At 49.3% G+C, this 20,349-nt stretch overlaps 1 long non-coding RNA gene across 1 annotated transcript; it reads left to right on the top strand.

Moving 5' to 3' along the window:
• The first annotated feature begins 15,918 nt into the window (after positions 1-15,918).
• Positions 15,919-19,839, top strand: LOC122492721. The gene is made up of 3 exons (XR_006299748.1): positions 15,919-16,369; positions 17,705-17,764; positions 18,616-19,839. It is a non-coding gene; the product is annotated as an uncharacterized LOC122492721 (long non-coding RNA).
• The last annotated feature ends 510 nt before the right edge of the window (positions 19,840-20,349 follow it).

The following is a 20,349-nucleotide window of genomic DNA, read 5'->3' as shown; positions in this document are numbered from 1 at the left end:
ATAGAGTTTTATAAAGAACTCCAGGTGATTCTGATACTAATTCAAATTAGGAGAATCACCCTCCAGAAGGAACTGGTGTTTCCTTTAAATTGCCAGGAACGTTCTCGGGCAACTCCTCTCATTTGGGATCCCTTCCTCCTCCTCCTCCTCCTCCTCCTTCTTTCTTCTTCTTCTTCTTCTTCTTCTTCTTCTTTAAACCAAGTCTCTCTTTCTGTACAGAATAACCTCTCCTAATGGTACTTCCAAGCTCTGTCCACCGAGTTACATAGCTCTTCCCTTCCTTGTAGGCCCAGAGCCTCAAAAGTCGGAACTGTGGCCCCCACTTGCTTTCCCACGATGCTGAGATAGTGCCCTCCACCTCAGTCCCACACTCCTACCACGGGGAAATCCGGCTCAATGACATATTGTGACCCAAACTACAGTTGATTTCTGTTGAGGGTTTTAGGATGGTTGGCAAAACCGTGAGGTAACTCAAAGCCATCCTGCAGTCATCCTAAACTCCCGAAATGGTATTTTGGGAGTTACAAAGATTGCTACTAATCTCGCCCTAACACATCACAATATGCCAGGTAAGGGCACTTTTCCTAGTCGGTATTTCTCAGGAAGCATCAGTCCAGGGGTGACTGCTCAGATTTAAGAGTTAAAATATCGGAGTCTTTTTTTTATTTAAAAAAAATTTTTTTTTCAACGTTTATTTATTTTTGGGACAGAGAGAGACAGAGCATGAACGGGCGAGGGGCAGAAAGAGAGAGGGAGACACAGAATCGGAAACAGGCTCCAGGCTCTGAGCCATCAGCCCAGAGCCCGACGCGGGGCTCGAACTCACGGACCGTGAGATCGTGACCTGGCTGAAGTCGGACACTTAACCGACTGTGCCACCCAGGCGCCCCTAAAATTTGGAGTCTTAATCTAAGTCTGGATATCAGTGAGCTGTGGGAGATGGCTTTACCTCACTGGGTTTCTTCATCTTGAACATACGCAAGTGGGAATGGGTTACCTGTTTCAAGAGTTTTTTATCATCAAATGGGGCCAAAGGTCTCAGCCCATAGACAACAAAGATTTCATTGAATAAATGAGTGTGTGAATGAATGAGTGATTGAATGGTGCTACTTTAAGAAAGTTTTATTAGGAATAATAAAAGAACAATAAGAACAAATGTTGGTAAAAAAAAAAAAAAAAAAAAAAAAACAAGTTCCATAAGGCATGAGGCTGAGATCCTCTGAAGTGGTGCCTGATTTAGAGATGGAGTCCTGCCAGGAGAATGTTCTCTGCCTGTGTCTGTGCTGACCCTCTGCGCAATCTGCTGGTTGCCCAAAAAGACACGTTGGCGATCTTCACTTGGGTTTCTCTTTTTGTCTCTCAGTACATTGTTGAATTGGGACTGTCAGGGAGCAGAATTTGTGACAGCTTTCGGGTTTGATTTGCCAATGAGGACGTTTGGCTGGGTGTGGGGCTCCCGTGGTGTAGCTGGCCCATGGCCTTGAATTTCTTCCGGTTTCCGTGGGCCCACTGCATTACCCAAAAGGCCTCTTGCAAGTGATGCCTCGCGAATGAGAAAATGTGTGTGCCTCTAGGCACACGTAGGAAAGATGGTCCCCAGAACACCCAACCTCTTAGATGCCTGGCCTTTAAAGCCAATCATCCTCGTCACCATCCGCGAACACGCCTTGAGCACGGATTATTTGCAAAGCACCATTCCAGGTGTTACAAGGAATGCAACAAGATATGAATGCCTTCCTCACCGTCTAAGTGAGGAAGATAAAACATACATACTTGACTAATCAACCCTATTCCATTTACATCAGTCAGGCCTCTCAGTTGCATGCCTTAGAAACCAACTGATAATTTGAGCAAGAGACGGAATCATTGGGGAAGGCTACCGCACCGGGCTTAGTAAACGGAGCGTAAGCAAAGGGAGCCAGGAGGTAGGAGCAACCTTATGCCACCGACGGACACAGCGTCGACGGCTGGGTTGCGTGCCCATGACTGGCCACTATCCATTTTAGTCTCATCATCTCTGCATCATCCGTGCATTCACTGAGTAAATTAATTTAGTAGCAGGCTGGCAGTGTTCTAGACCCGGGGATTCAAGCGTGAACCAAAAGTGACAAAACTCTGCCCACATGGAGCTTGCATCCTGGTAGAATCATCTCTTACTCAGGTTTGGCCAAGGTCTGTCGTACACTGTTGCCCCGGCTGCTCTGTACTCCACAGTGAATCCCTTCAACCTAGGAAGAGGGCGTAGATCCTGGGCAGCTAAAAACAACCGTTTTCTACTATACCATAAACTCCAGTCCAAGTCTAGACATGAATCGTCTCGATAATGAATAATAGAGGCATTCAGAAGAGGTCAAGCTCTCCTCCAAGTGGGATGGCACACTGTGGCCATGCATCTAGAATGGGCCTTGGGAGACTTAGTCATTTGGGGGGGGGGGGGAGGGAGTGGGTTGAAGGGCCCAAATGGGAAAGTGTACTCCAACCTCCCCGTATTGGGAGAATTTCACAGAACGTCACTGCAAAAAAGATCTAGAACAAAGTGCCTATCCCTGAAGGACTGAGTGTTTCGGCAACAGCCGCTTGAGGTCGTGGAGTTCACAGAGCAGTTTTAAGTAGATGTGAAGAAACCATTTACGTGCAAACCCCTCCCCACCCAGAAGTGGCTGATGTGAACCCCCATCGGAGGCAGAGGGCATGTTGGAGCCAAACCACCATCGTGGCAGTGACAATGACAGTGGAGATTCTGGACTCGGAGAGCAGAAATTATCCTGCAAAAGAACGCCTTGCCCTTCAGCAAGGAATGGACGTAATACCCTCAAAAAGAGGAGCGTTTCCAAAAGGCAGGAGCCAAAAAGTTTAATTACATCTTTGTGTCAATTTGTTCTTCTGTGAAATGGAGATACTAGACCCTTCCCTGCCAAAAGCAAATGGATGAAGATGATAAACTGAGATAAGAGAAGTATAATGAAAAGACTTTGGAGCTGGTATTGCATCCGTGAGTTACTGGCTGTGCAACCTTGGGCAAGTCACTTAATTTTTCTGAGTCTGTTTGCTCATCAAGAAAATGAAGATAGTAATTCTTGACAGGTGTGTGAAGAACCAATGAGATAATGTTTGTGAAAGTCCTATACGAATTATGCCAGTAGAAGGAAGTGTACGTATTATCCCTTAATAAATGCGTACGGCTATTATTTGTACACTACAATGAAGAGTTTTGAAGACGTCCGTTAGCTGCTTCCCTGCCCCCTCCACTACATTGCGCTTAAGCCGCTGGCCTGCCCTGCCAAAGGCCTGCTGAGACCCTACGTGTCTCCAAAGTAACCCAGGGGCCAGAATGCCCTGGAAACCTTTGAGCCACACACTTCCCGGGCCAGCACGGTAGTGATAAATCTTGCGTATTGACCCAGGAAAAAGCCCGACAACAGAGCCCAATTTATTATCTTAATAAATCACACATGGTTCCTGCAGCAAACTCCTAAGACCGTGCAAAGCATCATCGTCCCTAGAACGAAGAAGGGAGGGCCTCGCTGGACCAAAGCGGAACTGTGCCCATCAGGCCCAGACACACTTAAGCGTGCGCCCAGCAGACTACATGAAACGGTCCTGTGAAATGCAGGTGTTTGGTAGGACTGAACTTGTTGTCCCCCATAACGAAAAGCCTTCCATGCCTGCCACTTACATGCAGACTCCTTCCTCACCAGACTGGCTCAGTGGGTTAGAGAGGCTGTTTCAGGGTGCTTGGGGAACAGTGCGTGCATCATGGTGGCTGCATCTTTTTTTTTAATTTTTTTTTCAGCGTTTATTTTTATTTTTGGGACAGAGAGAGACAGAGCATGAACGGGGGAGGGGCAGAGAGAGAGGGAGACACAGAATCGGAAACAGGCTCCAGGCTCCGAGCCATCAGCCCAGAGCCCGACGCGGGGCTCGAACTCACGGACTGCGAGATCGTGACCTGGCTGAAGTCGGACGCTTAACCGACTGCGCCACCCAGGCGCCCCTGCATCTTTTAACATCAGCCACTCTCCTCCGTTCCTGAAAAGCACTGCCTGCATAGCCCATATTTAATGTTTAAATTAAAGTGAGTTAAAATTAATTTTGTTTGGGGAATTCCACAGCTCCCTCTTGAGATAAATGGAAACACCCTGGGGTGATATAAAATTGAGGCTGGGAAGTGCTGTGTTGGAGTGCTGTGCTAATGAGGTGAAGGTCAGGGGTTCAATCCCCATGTGAAGGGAGCAGTTAATTTCACCCTGCCTCATGGCCTCAGCTTCTACCCTTAACCCTGGCCATCTGCCTCAAAGATGAGCCACTGGTCACCAGCAGGACAAAGTGAGATAGAGGGCCATATCCATGCAAATCCATCAATGCTGTAGAAAGACAACCCAAAGCATGACCTGTGGGTAATGTGCCAGGATTTTTAATTTTGCAGATGAGAGCACTATTCATTATTACTTTATGTTAGAGTAAACACATAAAAATATGGATGGGTCCAATGAATCAGATGTCGTGTGGTCCATGATCTCTCCAGTATTACTCTTGGCTCCCAAGCCAACTTAATAAATATGATGTGTACACAGTCACACAGCCGATTTTTGTTTATCCTTAAGAGGGAGAGAAGTGGTGTGGATATCTACAAACAAAATATAAATATCATTCCCATTTCGTTTGGAATAAATGATATAACTTAGGGACCACACATTGCCCTTCTTAATTATGTTTTTCTTTAGCTAATAGTAATATTAGTTTGCATTCCCTGAGCATGCGGACTGATGGCAGAAAAGAGAGCCCAAAGGCTCAACTGTATGAAGAAAGGGAGGAAGTCCAGGATTAAGCACTTGTCAAGGATAATCCACAAAACAGAGATAATCCATCTCCATAAATCAAAAGCTAGCTGTAGCCTGCAAATTATTGACTTACCATCATCCTTGTTGGAAAACAGAATTTCGGGTCATTGAGATTTCCTTAATTCTCTGTTTTACTTTCTCTCTCAGGATCTGCTCATTCCCAGAGGTCAGTCGAAGTACCACCTCTGGCCAGGCCATTACTAGCATTTCCTATCTTGGGTCTTCTGCAGACTTACAGGATCTGCTCAATAATAAAATGGAAATCATGTTTCCTTAATGCTTGAGGGCAGGTGTCAAATTTCAAGCTCCTACATGTCTCACAGGGCCTAGCATAACATACAGTAGGTGCCCAATCAATAACATGCCCATTGACGGACTGATTTCACTAAGGAATTTTTAATAATGAAGGAATTACTACCCTCTCCCAAATTTTCCCATTCATTAGAAAAACTCTCAGAAAAATAGAAATAGAGGGAGAACTTCAGCTCGCTAAAAAGTATCCATAAAACCCTACAGCTAACATTATTTTAACAGTAAAAGACTACTTTCCCCCTAAGTACAACAAAAGTTAAGAATGTCCATTCTCACCACTCCAATTCAACTTTATATTGGAAGTTCCAGCCAGCAAAAAAAATAAAAGCACACAATTTGGAAAGAAAGAAAGAAAACTTCCCGTATTTGCAGATGACACGATGACAGTCAATCCCAAAGAATTAAAAAAAAAAAATCACCTAGAATTAATAACTGAACCCAGTGAGGTTGCAAGGAAAAAGATAGATACACAAACTAAATTGTATTTAACGTGCCAGAAATGAACATGGGGACACAACATTTTAAATGGAATACTATTTACACTTTAAAAAATCACTTGAAAAAAAATTAAATACGCAGGTGTAAATCTAACAAAATGTGTACAGTACTTATATGCTTAAAATGTGATGAAAGAAACCTAAGAAGATCTGCATAAACGAAGGGACATACCATATTCATGGACTGGAAGATTCTGCATAGTAAAACTACCAATTCTCCCCAAACTGGTATATAGGTTAACACAGTTCCTATCAAAATCTCAGCAACATGTTTTTTAGATATAGACAAGATTGTTATAAAATTTCTATGAAATGGCAAATAAACTAGAATAACTAAAGCAATTTTGAAAAAGAATGAAGTGGAAGGAACCCCTCTACTCAATTTCAAAATTGATTATATAGCTATAGTAATCAAGGCTGTGTGGATGGCGTTAGTGAAGGAAGAGGTACATAGACCAGTAGAAGAGAACAGAGAATTCAGGACTATGTTCACACAAATATGTCCAGCTGATTTTAGTTAAAGTTGCAAAAAACAATTCAGTGGAGGAAAGACAGCTTTTTCTAACAGAGAGTACAGAGCCATTGACATCCGTGGGCCAAAACAAAACAAAACAAAACAACCTTAGTGTGAACTCTGACACCTTATACAAAAATTAACTCAAAATGGGTCATAGATTTGTGTGCAAAACAATAAAACTTACAGGGGAAAAAAGGATAGCATCTTTGAGATTTAGGGCTAGGCAAAGAGTTCTTAGACTTGATACCAAAAGTACAATCTACAAAAGGAAAAACCAATAAATTGGACTTCATTAAATTAAAAACTTTTGCTCTGGGAAATAACCTGTTAAGAGGATGAAAAGATAAACTACAGACTTGGAAAAAATCTTTGCAATCCATCTCTCTGATAAAGGACTAATATCTAGAATTTATAAAGAACTCTAAAAACTGAACAGTAAAAAACCAATCCAATTAGCTCATGTTTTTCAAAAGCACGAAAAACATTTAACTGGAGAGAATGTACAGATGGCAAATAAGCTCACGAAAAGATTTTCAAAATCATTAGCCATTAGGAAAATACAAATTAAAATCACAACGAGATACCACTACAAATCTATCAGAAAGGCTAAGAGAGCAAATGGTGACAACATCAAAGCTAGTGAGGATGTAGAGAAACAGAATCACTCATACTTTGCTAATGGGAATTTAAAATGGTACAGTCACTCTGGGAAACAGTTGCATGGTTTTTTATAAAACGAAACATGTAACTACCATACAACCCAACAATGTACTCTCGGGCACTTATCCCAGAGAAATAAAAATTTATGTTCACACAAAAATCTGTACACGAATGTTCGTAGCAGCTTTATTTGTAATAACCCCAAAGTGGAAACAACCCAGATGCCCTTCAACAGGTGGGTGCTTAAACAAATCATGGTATATCCATATCGTGGAATACCACACAACAAAAGGAAACAAACTACTGATACATGCAACAATCCAGGTGAATCTCCAGATAGTTACATTAAGTGAAAAATAAAGCCAAGGTAACATGCTGTTCAATTCCATTTAGATCAAATTGTTGAAGTGACAAAATTATAGAAATGGAGAGCAGGTTAGCAGTCATCAGGAGTTCAGGATGGGGGGTTGGTGTGTGTGGCTATAAAATACCAACATGAGAGACCTTTGTAGCAATGGAAATGTTCCATATTTTGGCCGTAGCAATGTCAATATTCTGGTTGTGATATACGATAGCTTGAGAGATATTATCATTGGGGGAAACTGAGTGAAAAGTACACATATATCTCTGAATTGTTTCCTAGGATGGCATGTGAATCTGCAATTGTCTCAGAATGAAAAATTCAATAAAAAATAATCACCCCTCATCTGCAGGGATGCTGAAGATGTTACACACACGGAGATTCTGATCTATTTGGAGCACCATGATCTGGGCTTACACTAATCCTCATAACATGCTCCCTGTTGGACTCTTCAGATAGAAATAGCGCATACCTAGGAGTAGGGAGGCTGTGGCAGGAATTGCACCAAAATGGCAATATGCCCCATGGTGGGATTTGCTACCACAGCGACTCTGAGTAGCTACAATATGGTGCTAAGGATAGGCAGGGAGATCAGAGGACTGGGTAAGGAGACAAATTCACAAACAAGGAAATAGCCAGGAATATAAAAGTATTGGTGAAAGGTATTTTTCACCAAGAATGAGAGCTGGGAACCTCACTGGAGGCTCCAGGCCATGGCTTGACCAAGCAACGAGGATAGAGTTAGGCCATGCTGGGCAAGAAAAGCCATTCAGTCATTCATCTCCTTCATTGGACACATATTTAATGAGAAACTCCCAGGTACCAGACATCAAGTTAAGTGGCCAGATCTGTGTCCTTGGAGTTAAGTGGCCCAGATCTGTGTCCTTGGAGTTCATGGTCTAGTGGAAAAAAAAGAATAGCGAAAGTACTTGGGAACACACTGGAGGAACAGCCATTCCAGTCTTGAAGAGTCAGATAATGTGAGGAAGCGACATGGAAGCTGAGACCCAATGGATAAGTGGGGCATGGAGAGGAAGCAGGATTTATGTAGAGGAGAGAGGACCGCGTAGCCCTGAGATGAGAGGTTACAGGACTATCACCATAGACTGGGTTAGTCTGTAGACGCTGGAAAGTTAACTCATGGTCCCGTTCATTCAGGAATCAGGGTATTTGGTGTTTATGGGCTACCCTAGTCTGGAGGAAAGTCTCAAGGCAGGAAGACACAGAGCAGACAACTGGTGAGCACTCTCATTCAGTGGATCAAAAAGAACAACAAGCCAAAATAGGCCAGAACTCTGGATCATTGTTGCCCTGGAGACTCATGGCTCTGAAAAATCTATAAGGCCCTAGTCTGGTCTTTTATCCTCAAAGCTCCAGGTCTATCTGAAGAACCTCCTGCCTCTGCTGGCACTCTGACTATCAAAGGGGCTTCACGCGTGGATGAAGCATCATCTCCGTAGAGCTGGGAAGTCATGTGACTCCTTTAGATAACTTTCTGTTTATTCAACAGGTAGGAAGATTACATTGTTGAACCTGATTTGAGGCTCACACTCCCAAAGGGTCCTTCAGCTGGACAGGGACTCTCTCTTTCTGACTTTTCATTTCCTTAGGACATTCCATACTTGGCCCATGACAGAGACCATAGTAGTCCAAGTGAACAATAGATCAAGAGCCACCTGCTCTTCGAAAGCAGAGGTCAAGATGCCAGAGTGACGCAGTAGCTTATTCATACTTTCAACAAATATTTATTGAGTATATACTATGCGTCTGGCTCTCTGTAGAGAGAGCTCGCCCGGTGGTGAGCGAGCCATGTTCTCCATCTCATATAACCTCCAATCCACTAAGTCAAAAAGCCTAAGAATCTATTTGCTAGAATATAGGTTCATCAGTTCTAATAGACCTCAAAATAGTGGGATTTAAGTAAGATAAAGCTTTCTTTCTCTCTCATATATCAGTTTAAGTGTAAAGACTCCAGAGCTCTCATGTCAAGACCCAGATGCCTTCCATCTTGTTACTCGGCCATCTTGCATATGTCGGCCTCATCCATTTAGTCCAAGATGGTTCACCACTGGACCCACATTCCAACAGTAGGAAGCAGGAGAAAAGTAAAAGCATGATAGGCACAAACCTCTCTCCTTAAAGGCTCAGAAATTGCACACACCTCTTTAGCACAAACTCTAGTTAAGAAATCAGTCACATGATCCTGCCATGCTGCAAGGGACGCTGGGAAACAGTCTCTGACGGCCACATGCCTCGTCACACTTTGCATTATCGTGAAGGAAGGCAAGAGTGGATATAGGGACAAGCAGTCATCTCTAATTAAGCAGAGGAGGTACGTGGTAAGAGGAAACACCTCTCCAAGAACAAAGCAAATGAGTGGTCCAAACCTGAGCAGAAAAGGAAAAACCTACAAATGCATAGGACCCAAAGGGCAGGGAGAAAGGAGGGGTGATAGCAAAAGACAAAGGGAGCACTGACTCTTAGTCAACAGCTAAGAACTTGATCTGTATTGCCTTCTGAGTGAGGCATCACCCACGCACTAGAACAGGAGGGAAAGGGATGAAGGGGTGGTGGCCAGAGGCAGGTCTGATGAAATGAGCTCCTCAAGGACGGACACTTCTAGTTCCACAACTGCCCATTATGAGAAATCACTCAGAAAACTAACGGTGCCGACCATTAGCAGTGCCAACCTGATGCCTCGCCAGCAGTCCTAATGGTCACCACGATGTCAATGATGATGGCAGTGTTGACACCAGATGGACTCTTTGTCTCTCTGGAATAGCGGCCAATTCCCTTAGCATCCTTGGCGGGAAGGTTCAGTGAGGTAGAAACCTTATCTGGAGCGGCGCTGGTAGGCACGGGGGAAGTTCACAATTGTGATTTACCTGAGATCATGTAGCCAATCCACAGCCAAGCCTGGCCAAATCCCCTCCTCTCCCTCTGCCACCTCCACCGAACCAGCCTCTTGTTCGGACCAGTTTAGTTTCGGATTTCTTCTCCAGTACCGTTTGGTACGCTATGCAGTGATTTTCCCATCTAGGTCAAATCCCAGACAGGTATATGCCACTCATTATCTATAAGCCCTAATTTATTAAACAGAAAGTAGAGGGTGACACTTCTCTTAAAAAGAGGGTGGTTTGCAATACAACAATTATACTATCACATACTCTAGGATGCTTCCTTTTCCATTCTGCTGTCAGGAATGCACCTGCTGCGGGGAGGGAGCACACCAGTTGGAGAACTTGAAGGCGGCCCTATGGTGCTTGGGTTGCATCGAGTGGTTTAGCGAAGTCAAATGTTCAGTACACTGTGGTTTGGGGCTTAGGATTTTTTCTGTTAACAGTTTTCGGCATCTGTCATCAGTCAAATACTAAGGGAGTGAACAGAGCACAGCAGTTTGGGGCTACATGGGGCCGGGCTGAATCTCAGTTCTCATTTTATGTGACCTGCAGGCAGCATTTGATGCAGCTGATTTCTCCATCCTCCTCCCCCTCGTTCCCCTCATCCTCTTTCCCCTCCACCTCCTTCCCCTCCCGCACTCACACCTGCCTTCCTGCCTTTTTGTTTTACTCCTGCCTTCCTGTTTGCTCTTTTCCGCCTCCTTTGCCGGTTCCTCCCCTTCCCCGCAAGTGCCTCTCGGAGCTCGGTGTTCAGGTCTCTTCTTTTCTCTATGTGCGCTCCCTGTCTCCATCAACGAGCTCCCGTGTGAGGATTTCAAATGCCTTTTACCTACACGATGATGCCAGTGTCTCATCTCCAGTCTCCGTCCCTCTCCACGGCTCCGGACTCAGAGATCCGACCATCTGCTCGGCGTCTCCACTTGAATGTCTGACCGGCGGCTCCGATGTCACATGTCCAAAACAGAGCTCTCGCATTTCTCTCCCAAATGGCTCTATTTTCACCCGGTACCCAGATCCTGGCCCTGCTACAACCCTGATCTGAGCCACCATGGATAGAACCTCCCTGCTCTATCCATGTCCCCTCAATCTGTTCTCAGCCCGGCAGCCAGAAGGATGATGTTGAAACCCCAACTGGATCATGTCACTGCTTTGCTCCAAACCTTCCATGGCTCCGATCTCCGTGGGAGTACAGTAAGATCCTCGGGACAGGCTGTGGAGCCCTCTGTGGTCTGCCTGTCCCTTCACACACCCTCACTCTGACTGCACTTCATCTGGCATTGCTGTTTCTAGAACATGCTGGACGCACTTGTGCCTCTGGCCCTCGGAATTCACTGCTCCCTCTGCCTGGGACCCTCCGCCCAGATCTCTCTGCTGCTTCTCCCACCTCCTTCAGGTTCGTGGTCACATGCGACCTTCTGGGTGAGGGCTTCCTTGCCCCTCCCCCCAAGTTACAGCAGCCCCTCCCAGTCCCCCCAGCCCTCCCCTCCCCGTTCTCTTATTTTTCCCCTTACACTCACCAACCCCCAACATACCATATATTTTGTTAATGATCTGGATTACCATTTTGTTTCCCTCCACCAGGACTGAAGATCTGGGAGAGCAAGAATTTCTGTCTGTCTTCGCTGCAATTCTCCCAGCACCCAGAGTGGTGCTTGGGGCTGACCTACTCAGGGAGTAGGCGCCCAATAGATGTTGGCCGCATAAGTGAATGGAATGAACGGCTGTGCCGCCTTCTTAGCCTTAAGCAGGATCCCTGATCTGGCTGGGTGGTAATTTCCGCATCTGTGAAATGAAGATGATAACGCCAACCCTACAGTGTCCTTATAAAGATTAGATACAGTGCGTGCAAGAAACCCGCACCGTGCCCGGCACGCCGTAATTCACCGCTATTGCCGTTAACTGTTTTAGAGGAACGTGGAGCTGCTTGAAACCCATAACCCTACATACCCCAGCAGATGAACATTTTCTAGTGGAGCCCAAAGCCTCCTTGACCTGGTTGACCCCCAGATCGGTTAGGGAGAGGGGCCCCAGCTAGTATGGCGCCCCCGTGGCCACGTGCGGTGCATCCATCAGGCCACCAACAGTATGTGCTGAAATTTACAGTATCTCAGAAGCTGTGAATCCAAAGAGAAACAAGATTTTGCCCCTCTCCTCATGGAGCTCATCATCCTTCACAGGGATGGCCAACAGGCAACTGTTGTAAGAGAGTGCGGTAAGGTCCAGGCGGCGCTGGGGCCAGTCTGTTGCCGGCCCAACGTCTCCACCCCATCCCCATCTCACTCCCTCACACGCACCGAATATGCCCAAGGTTCCAGACCGTCCTAAATAAGGCCAAACAAAAGACGAACACACACTGGCCTGTCCCGATGGCAGGTATGTTAACCCTGCAGCAGCAGCAGCATGAACTCTTGAAGGTTCCTCTCGGTGCCGAGAGCTGAGCGTCTCCTCCACCTCAGGGCTTCATCTCCATGGCCACAGTCTTGCACTGAGGGAGGCTAGTCTAGAACAGAATGACGGTCCGCGAGGAGAGAGGTCGTATGTGCCCTTCTGGGCCAACCCAAAACCCTAAGGGAGCCTAAACAAAGGCCGGGGAAGGTCCTGGCTGGCCTTGCTCCCTGGTCGAATGGGAAGAACGCCATGCGTTCTGGCCTCCTTCCTGGACACAACCTCCTTCCCCTCGGCCTCCTCACGGAACTTCCCACCTAGCTCCAGAGCAGGTTGTTGGGACGATGGAGAGGGTAAAGGCTGGGGGTGGGTATCCACCCCCACGTTCCTTGGCTCTGCTCCAAAGCGTGCCTCCGCCCGTTACTTCACTTCACTTCATTTCACTTCGCTTCGCTTCGCAGCTGCCATTTTGCCTGTGGGGCCAAGGTCTTTCCTCAAATGGGCACCCAGGGTGGGGGGTGGGGGGTGGAGATGATTCACCCGAAGGATGCGGAAGGGCCTTCAGTAGGAGGGCATTTGGCTCCCCTGTAAATGCTTGAGCATGAGGTGCTGTCAGGAGGCCATAGCCGGGGGCTAACCCTTCTCTCTCCAGGACAGTCTTTGTTTGACGAGGGTGTTTCCCCCACGGTTGCCAAGGTGCCAGCAGTTCCTACAAGATTCCACTTGATAAGGCAGGGCTAGGAGTGGGGGCGGGAAGGGGCGCCCGGGGATTCGGCTTGGCAGCTGGCAAGTGGAAGCCTGCAGAAGATTTTGGCGCCCCAGGCCCTCCCGCTGCCGTGAGCCAGTGACTGTCCTCCCGGAGCAGAGCTTCAACGAGCACATCCGGAGAGCGTGCGTCTGGGCCCATGACAAACTGTCCTCCTCAGTAGTGGAAGGGGGAAAGCTCCGCGTGGTCAGCGGGGCCCCACGGAACCGCAGAAGAGTCCCCGGTGCCCCCCCCCCCCCCCGAGGCGGCTGGCCATCCTGGGACGCGCAGCCTCTGTGACCACCAGATCGCACCCGGGGCCTGTTCTGAGCTCACCAGGGCTCAGCCCCCTCCCGCGCCAGGAACTGCACGTGTCAGGTGTGCATACGCTGGCCGGGGACCGGGGGACGGAACCATGCCGACGGCTTGTCCCCCAGACCCACCGTCCACGTGGCGAAAGAGTCCAGGTGTGGGCCGTAAGTCGGCGGCACCCAGAGCTAAGTGGCTGGTGGAGATTGGATGGGTGACTGCACTTCCCGGACGCTCATCTGAAAGGACAAGGTGCGGACAGTGACGTGACGGTGGGAATGGAGACGGGCCGTGTCCCGCTGCTAACACGGTCCTGGGCGCTCGTTGGGAAAGCACTCAAGAAAGCACTCAAGAAACGGTGGCTGGATGCTGAGTGTCTGCATTTGCCCCTCCCCCATGCCCCCACCACTTGGGTGGGGGGGTTCAGCCTCATTCAGTCCTGCCCCTTCCCTGGCGCAGAGGTGCCCATAAAGGTGACTCTCCTCGGGGCCCCAGCTCCGCTTCAGAAAATGCCAGCAGCCCCAGGAGCAAGGATGAGGCGGGCCCTGTAGATAGGGCGGCGGTGATCCTTCCTCCCACCTGCACTCCATTCCCGTACGGTGCCGGTGAGATCATCGTTCATCAGCTGGAGGGCACCTGGCGTGCAGAGAGGGCAGGAGAGTCACGGAAGGGCATTTATGACTACATTAGTGGCACATCAAAGACGAAGATCCGGCTCAGGGCCAGGCTGAACCTACACCCCATTTTTTTCCATGACCAAATGACACCCTCAGACCATTCCCCAAAACGTGGGCACCTTGAGAGCTCAGATCAGGTGACCGCCTCGTGCACAGAACATTCCTCTCTTTGAAACCGAAGCCAAGAGAAGGTGCGGCCCATCCTCATTTCAGCTGTGGGTCTCCTGGCGGCTCTGCCTGACCCCGGAGTCTGAGCTGGGTCCCCTGGCTCTCATCTGTCATCCCTCCCTGGAGTTTTCTGCCACACAGAACTCACCGCATAATCCAGGTATGCATCCAAAGAGGCTAGGGCTGCGTGACAGAATTAGCTCCCGGTTGCCGCTGCGACGAATGTCCACAAACTTGGTGGCTTCAAACAAAATGAAATGCACTCATCGGAAGTGAAAACTCAGTCTCACTGGGGGTAGGATCAAGATGTCAGCAAGGGCTGCTTCCTTCTGGAGGCTCCGAGGAAAGAGCCCACTTCTTGCATTTTCCACTTTTGGAAGGCTGCCCACATTCCTGACTCCTGGTCCCTCCCTCCGTCTTCCAAATCCCTCCATCTTGAAATCCCTCCGTCTCTGACCTCTGCCCCTGTGGCCATGTCTCCTTCTTGGACCCTGACCCCACCCCCCACCCCGGCTCTCTCCCTCTTATAAAGACCCTCATGTTGACATTGGACCCCCTCAGATAATCCAGGATCATCTCCTCATTTCAAAACCCTTAACTTCATCGCATCTGCAAAGTCCCCTTTACCGCGTAAAGTGACACATTCATAGGTCCCAGGGATTAAGACGTAGACATCTTTGAGGGGCCATTAGTCAGCCTGCCACAGTGACCTGTGTGACGTGTATTTGGAAATCTTAGAAGAAAGGAGGCTTCCTAAATTCCAGCAGGCTCGCCCTCCAGACCTCAAGATGTTTTTGTAAATCTGTGCGTCCCATACGTGGAAGCCACACCTTACTCAACTTGGAGGTGATGTTTTCTCGTCAGCTCTGCGTGTTTGTGAAGCATGCAAGTGATGCGACGCCCTGCGTAGAAGCAAGGGGACCCCCTCCTGCGTGGGTTGAATTGTGTCCCCCAGAAAAATATGCCCTGGCCCCGCGACCTGTGAATGTGACCTTATTGGGATATGGGGTCTTTGCAGATGTAATCGAGTTAAGATGAGGTCCTGCTGACGTAAGGTGGGCCCTAACCCCAGCGACTGGGGTCCTTATGAGGAGAGCCAGATTTGGACACAGAGACAAGGACAGGGGGACGAATGCCGCGTGAGGATGAAGGGGGAGATTGAGCTGATGGAGCCACAAGGCAAGGAATGCCGAGGATTTCCAGCCACCCCCAGAAGCTGAAAGAGGCAAGGAAGGACCCCCCCCCCCAAAGCTTATGCAGGGAGCACAGCTCTGTAGCACCTTGATTTCAGATTGCTAGGCTCCAGAACCGTCAGAGAATATGATTCCATTGTGTCAAGCCCGTTGGTTTGCGGTCATTTGTAATGGCGGCCACGGAAACTGACGCACCCCTTCCCTCCCGCCTCCCCCTGGGATCCCATAAATACGCCCTGAAGACCCTGCTAGAGGAACTGCATCGCATGTCTATCTCCCAAGCTCTGGCGCCTGCCCTCCCGGCCCACGTTCTGGGCCACAGCGAAAGGCTCTGCCGGGACTCAAAGTCCCTGCTGCGAGTTCAGTTTTTAACTTGTTTCTTGGAAAGCACCTCTCAGGACCATTTCAAGAAAAACAAACTGTGAGGTTTGCTTCGGATCTACTTCGTGTGAATCATCAGCGCTCGCTCCAACAGCAGACCGGAGGCCCGTCAGAGCTTTAGGACAAGACTGGGGCGTCTGCGAGGGTACGTGGCTTGAGCAGGGCTCCTGCACTCCCGTCGCCCCACACACCCCCTCGTTCGCTGGCCCCCCCCCCCCAGGCCTCTGCCCAGATGGACGCAGAACTGCACAGTCAGCAGACAAGGACTTTCAAGGCGTATTGTTGTAAGGCTTACCACGTTGGCAAACTCAACAGGAACATTTTGAACTCAGACGGTTCCTTTCACCCAGAAATCCCACGCCGTTTGGTTCCCCACCAACGCTGCGTGCGAAGCCTCTCGCTAGCCCTCCGGGGCTCCATGAGGTGAGCGGGAACCCTCCTTCTAAGAAGGGTGCACTCAAGCTAAGACCTAAAGGGAATGAAGGAGCCATGGGATGACTCAGGGGACGTGCAAAGGTCCTGAGGCAGCAAACAGTTGGCCAGCGTTCAAGAAACTGCGAGAAGGCCGATGGGGCAGGAGCGATGTGCGTGTGTAGGAGCATGGAGCAAGAGGGGCTGGAGAGGGGGGCAGGGGCCAGGTCATGCGGAGTGTTGCTCTATTTTAAGTACAGTGGGAAATTACCGAAGGGTTTTGATGAAGTCCAGGGAGGGCTGACATAATAAATTCCCGTCCTTCTTTTCTTCCTCATTCTCTTCTTCCTCTTTTCCCTCTCCTCCTGCTCGTCTTCTCTCCCTTCTCCTTCTCCTTCTTCCTCTTCCTCTTCTCCTCCTCCTTCCCCCGTCACTTCTGCTCCGTGTTGAGAATAGACTAGACGTGAGCAAGAATGCAGGAAGCGGGCATCTCAGGAAAGATGGCCCAGGGCTCCACACTCGGGTAGTGACCGCGGCGAGGGGCAGAGGGCATAATCAGGAGTGTACCGGAGGCAGAATGATAGCATTTGCTGACGTGCTGGGGGCGGGGGGCGGCGGTGACGGACTGCCTGCCCTTCACTGGGTCTCTGCCCCGACACAGAGTGGCACCCCCGGCCCACCAGCTCATAGGTGACCCTGGGGAAGCTGTCCCAAGGTGACCAGAGTCCCACCCAGGCCTCACTGTCATTAATCAAGTTGGATGGCTCCTCTCCGTCTGGTGCGAGATTCGTCAGTGACACTTTCCTCCCGCAGGACAGGGAGTAGTTTTTCCAAATTTTGATGGTCTCCTCTGCACACAGTAGGGCCACGTTTCATTTTTTTTTTTCAACTTTTTAATTTATTTTTGGGACAGAGAGAGACAGAGCATGAACGTGGGAGGGGCAGAGAGAGAGGGAGACACAGAATCGGAAACAGGCTCCAGGCTCCGAGCCATCAGCCCAGAGCCTGACGCGGGGCTCGAACTCACGGACCGCGAGATCGTGACCTGGCTGAAGTCGGACGCTTAACCGACTGCGCCACCCAGGCGCCCCTCATTTTTTAATTGGCAGGAAATATCGTGCCTGGGAGTAGCCCCCTGCCCCAAGCAGGGTCCTACCCCCAAACCAGTGGTGACCTGGTCAACCGGGCGAGAGCAAAGGAAACCCTGATGCACAGCCTTTACCAGTGTCTGCGCCGTAAATACTCTCCCCAGGGCCACTTTCACGCTGTCAACAGTTAAGTGACTCACGGGATTCCTGAATAGTTGACATTTGGTTCTGGCCTGACGGATCTGACCTCTGGTTCCAGCCTGCAGCAGCCGGCCGTGGAACGGGGCTGCACGACTCCTAGTCTGGAACTCTCCACCAGGTGACCCTCTGCTTCTCAGCAAGCATGCTTGCCCAGGCCGGGAGCACAGTCCTCAGGAAACATGGGGACAGGCAGAGTCCATAGACCAGGGGACATACTCGGTGACTCGCCGTGTGCTCAGTCTGTATAAGTTAGCTGCAAAACCACAGCTATTACTCAGGCGGCTTCTCTCCACTGGGGGTGAAGAGAACGGCCCGGCGGAACATTCCCCATGGGTAAGTGTGGGGAAGCATACAGAGTCAGAAAACCTGGGCTGGGCTTTGACTCCACTGCCAACTGGCCAAATGACCCTAGACAAGTCACTTAACCTCGATGAGCCTCGGCCTCCCGTGTCTGCAAAATGACGGACACATCGCCAGGTTTCCTGGAGAATCTGCTTCTGACCCGGGCACCTGTGGGCTGAGAGGCCGGACGAGATCGCTGGGCTCGGACTCCTGGGCCAGCCGCCACGCGTGTTGAGCTAAGAGCCGGCTCCAATGGGCCGTCCCGTCCCCCTCCACCCTGTCCTCCGGGACCCCGGGAAGAGTCAGGGGGACGGAAAGGGAGAGAAGATGGAGACGAGTCAGGGAGGCGTGATGAGGTTTGATGGCCGGGCGGGTCTTGGAAGTGTAGACAAGCTAGGACTCCAAGATGGCCCCCAAGGTTGAGCCGATGCTACTGGTTCCCACGCCACGTGGCAGACCGTGTGAGCCTCTGGGCACGCCCAACATCGCCTCTTCTGCTAGCTGTGTTCTCTCCCTTCAAAACCGCAGAAGGGAGAGTCGTTGAGGGAGGTCAGAAGAGGGGACTGGAGGTGTTTAAACACCCAGAGAGCAAGGACTGAGTCCTTTCCTTCCCTTCTTGTTCTCAAGCCCTCCTGCGCATCCTGGGAACACTGGCTGTTGACACACGAAATACTGAGGCAACCTTGTTGATGCTCTTGGCCCTCTACTTGGGTGAATGTGCCTTTTCAAAATCAAGATGTGCTGGGGGGGGGGGGGGCGGTTCTTAATAAAAAAATATATGAAAATATCCCCACACAGAAAGGAATAGTGAGAGTGACCATATAAAAACAATTTCAGCTGAAAAAAATAACACGGTTTCCCACCAAGTCCCAAAGAGAACCTAGGTTTCCACGGGATGTTCAGGAGGTGTAGGACTTCTAGCCGTGGGTGGGATGGGACGCTTGCTGCCTGTCCAAATAAGCAAACATCCTCCCTGAACCCATATCCGTGCCCCACATGCCGTGGTTCCCATTTGCTTCCTGTTTTCGGCCCTCCCAAAAATACAGCTCACAGGCGTTTTATTTTCATCTCCTCACCTTGAAAAGCACAGATCTGCCAGAGTGTGTCTGTCTTCGCAGGGAAACAAACCCAGCAGGCATTCAAGACACTCAGGCGAGAAGAAATGCATCCCATCGGAAAATTTCCATCGCCAGCATTTTTTTTTTTTAATTTCCAAGATAAATGGGGTTTTACTTATAAGAAGACCAAGGGCTCCATTATCTTTCAAATACTTTGCTGCTTCCAAGGAGCCGAGAAAATTGGTCATGCACCTGGCCAGCTGATCCAGCCTCAAAAAATCTTCCGACCTTAATGAAAAGGGCCTAATTTTTCCTCCCCTTTAATAAATGTTTCTTTGCTTCTTCCCAGCAATATTCAGCATGTGGGGCGGGCAGGCAGAATGCCCAGTTCGTGCAAATGGGCAGGCACACCGGATTCACCAGGATTCTTCCCACTGCCTCTAATCCAGGGGACCCTGCTCCAGAGGGCTTGGGAAGGGGAGCAGATAACTCCGCCCCCAATCTCCAGAGGGCCAAAGAACCAGTACATTCCGATGTGGATTTGAAGGTTTACGGGTACGTGTGCGCATGGGTGTGTTAGCAGACCAAATTCTTAGAGGCCGCTTGAAGGTGTCATAAAAGATAATTCAGGTGGAAAACTCCCCGGAAAAAAAACTCCCCTGCTCTCCAGATGCCTGCGTCCTGACCTCCAGAACCTGGGAGAGAGTAGCAAGGATTTGGATTGTGGCCTACGGGCAGAATTTGCAGGTCTGTTTCCCAAAGAATAAATCGCAGCCCCTCAGGCTGGAACAGGCAGGTGCTGTGAAATCTGGCTGACGGGTCAACTTCAAGGTGATCTGCCTGCCACGTCTTCTCTCTGTTCAGCTAATCTCCCGGCACCCCCTTGGTGCCTGGTAAAGTAAATCATTCTGACTACGTGTATGAAACGGGAGGCTCTTTGCACACCTGTAATTACTACCTGACAAGTCTCTGCGGAACCTGGGAGTTTCCCAGAGGGCCAGAGGGGCCACTTCTGGAGGGGGTAAGTCAAGGTGGGTCCTCCAGGCAACATCTGGCGAGAGGAACCAGAATTCAAGCTTACAGAACTGGGTTTTTACAGTTCTTTACAGGTCCTTACAGAACTTATGTTTTATTGCATGGCCGAGAGACTCAGACTCAAAGTCCCCAGGCTCCTAAGCCGTGATAAGCCCAGCCGAGATGGTCACCTATACCTGTAAACGTCTCAAAATAAATAATGCATAATTCCCTTAAAGCAGCACCGTCCCACAGAAATGTAACGTAAGCCACGTTAAGTCATTTAAAT

Source organism: Prionailurus bengalensis, chromosome D2 (genome assembly GCF_016509475.1).
Source record: "Prionailurus bengalensis isolate Pbe53 chromosome D2, Fcat_Pben_1.1_paternal_pri, whole genome shotgun sequence".
In the NCBI taxonomy this organism is placed as follows: domain Eukaryota; kingdom Metazoa; phylum Chordata; class Mammalia; order Carnivora; family Felidae; genus Prionailurus; species Prionailurus bengalensis.
This window is presented reverse-complemented; position numbering and strand designations above follow the sequence as displayed.